Genomic DNA, 2,685 nt, shown 5'->3' on the forward strand with positions numbered 1-2,685 from the left:
ACTTCGTCTTTGTGAGTTCCTGGTTTGAAAGAGCCGGAAGAGGCTTTATAATAAAATAGAGCCTATAGTTAGTACTGGATGTCTTATTTTACTTAATAATATATGCATCTTAATGTTAGAAGCTTTATTAGAGCTTTATTTTATTGTCATTGTAACATTGTGACATGTACAATGAAATCTTGTTAGGCCCTAGGCCACTACATTCATATGCGCCGCCATCATTGGCAACTTAGGGGTTCAGTGTCTTCCCCAAGGACACTTCGACATGTGGACTGGAGGCACCGAGATTCGAGCCTTCAACCTTCCAGTTGGGAGTTGACTACTCTACCCACCGCACCACTGTCGCCCCACATGTTGTTTGATCATTTAATCATAATTTAATCAGAAGTATTAAGTATAGCATTCATGAAATTTAGATGAAATATTCACAAACTGCACTATACCATATTGTAACCCTCCTTTTACACGTGTTTGTAACCGAACATTTTTGTACACTTTTACTTTGAAGGTATTACCTCCGTGTTTCCAGAAGCATTCTGAATGGCTTGATGCAGCTAAAGTCAAAACCAGAAGCACGAATTTTCCTCTTTTTGTGGGACATCAGAGGGGGAGGAAAACAATAGCCACTTGAAACCAAATCCCAACAAATAGTATACAGAAACTAGGCTACTTAACATACAGTGACAAAGCCATTTCACTTTAAAACCATCTTTCATCTTACGCCTGGTAGCTTATAACAACAACCTTTTATGATAGCATCATCAACTTTGCCTCTTATATGAGAGGAGTGCTGAAAGTGAGTGGCATTTCAGGGTGATCATGAATTCCCATCTTTCTCTTCCTGAATAGGGTATTGTAAGAATTGATTCTTATAGGCTCTAGTTACTTTATAAGCTTTAGTTACTTTTAATAACTTTAGTTTCCTTTAGTTACTTTTCAGTTCTTTGCTGTCTTTTAGTTACTTTTCATACCTTTACTTTCCTTGCTTATACATGTTAAAACTGTATTGATGATTATCCAGAACTACTGAGCTTTGGTTACTTTAATACATTTATTTTCCTTGCATATATATCTTCCAATTGTACTGATGAGAGTCAAGTGATACTGAAATAGAAACTGCCTACATTAACTTCTGTGTAGACATAGTGTCTGTATCTTCAAGTAATCAGATAGCCTATTTTACATTTTAACAAAAACCTGTTGGCCTGCTTTGCACCTCCATCTAGGCCCGTTTAGCATACTCACGAGGTCCTGCTTTGTCCTGTAATAGGATTACACAGATAGGGGGGTCTACAGTGCAGATGGCCCATTGTTCAGTTGCCTCCTGGAAAATCACATCACAACACACACACCTGGTTTAGATCACATTTCAGCAGGCAGGGGTTGACCTACTCACACCAAATGACCAATAGGATTACGAAGTATGGAATGTTGTATCTCTGTCCAGGGCGGACATAACCCCAGAAGATAAATGTAACGTGAAAACATAACTCGGGGTTCAGAGAATGGATTTCCTGCAGGAGCTCTGTCGCTCTGATCCTAGCGCTGTAAGGCTTCACCTGTGCCCAGACTTTGAGTAAACTTTCTGTTGATTTTAAAAGTCCTCTCCTGTCTTCACTTCTTGTGCTTCCAACAAAAGAACTGGGTTATTTCTAACAGTTAAACCTCAACGGAGACGATGCAGCGGGAGAGCAGGACTACACGTCAAGTTGAAATCTGCTTCAGATCGGGCTCAGAGGATGGGACTCCTTCTGGAGAACGGCCACGTCGGTTCAAGTTGGTCGATCCTCTTCAGTTACCGCTTTCTTCAACCAGTAGGCCTGGATGTCGACCTGCCTCCTCCTAGCCTTCATCTGGTGAAACGCTCTACTCGACGTTGTCTCCACTCCAATCTGCACCCAGTGTCCCACGCTGTGTGCCCTCAGGTTAAGCCTAGCTGGCTTCAGTTTGCCCTGTTTAATGCAAGATCTCTCAATAACAAAACTTTTATCCTGAATCATCTTGTTACCACACATGGATATGCTTTTTATTACGGAAACCTGGCTGAAACGTGGGGATAACACCCTGTTTTCTGAGCTTTTACCAGCTGACTATTTATTTCTTAATTCCCCACGTCTCGCTGGCCGTTGAAAGCCTGCAAAAACTCATGAGAATGACTAAGTATTTAACAGCCTGAGCTAGACAGCCTGTCTCCACTAACCATTTCTAATACAACAAATATCTAACCAATATCTATCTGACTAAAAAATACCTAACAATTCCCCCTTTCGACACGACCAAAATCGTGTCGAACTAAATCAATGTCCCAGTTTCCCCAGGTGAAGCTACCTAGCATTTCGAGAGGTGAGAGATTCCCACCAAAGCCACCCCCTCAAGGGTAAACTACAGAGCTGAGTACGTCAGGGAAAAATGAACTAAAAACACAACATGGGTACCAGCGTTTAAGCTGTTTCTTCGTTGCAGTGACCTCTATATGTATGCCGTATGTGTAAGCTGATTCAATGCAACTAAGAGCATTTGAGCAGACATATTCGTGGAAATGTATAAACATCATGTGTAGCAAACTTTCATTGGTTAATCCTAACATTAGGGGGTAACTAACACATGGAAAACAACAAAGATTTTCTTCATCCTACCATAATCATGGACACCACTCAATAATAAGAATTTAAGTTACCATTAGCA

The sequence above is a fragment of the Monopterus albus genome, unplaced genomic scaffold (genome assembly GCF_001952655.1).
Source record: "Monopterus albus unplaced genomic scaffold, M_albus_1.0 scaffold338.1, whole genome shotgun sequence".
NCBI classification, from domain to species: Eukaryota; Metazoa; Chordata; class Actinopteri; order Synbranchiformes; family Synbranchidae; genus Monopterus; species Monopterus albus.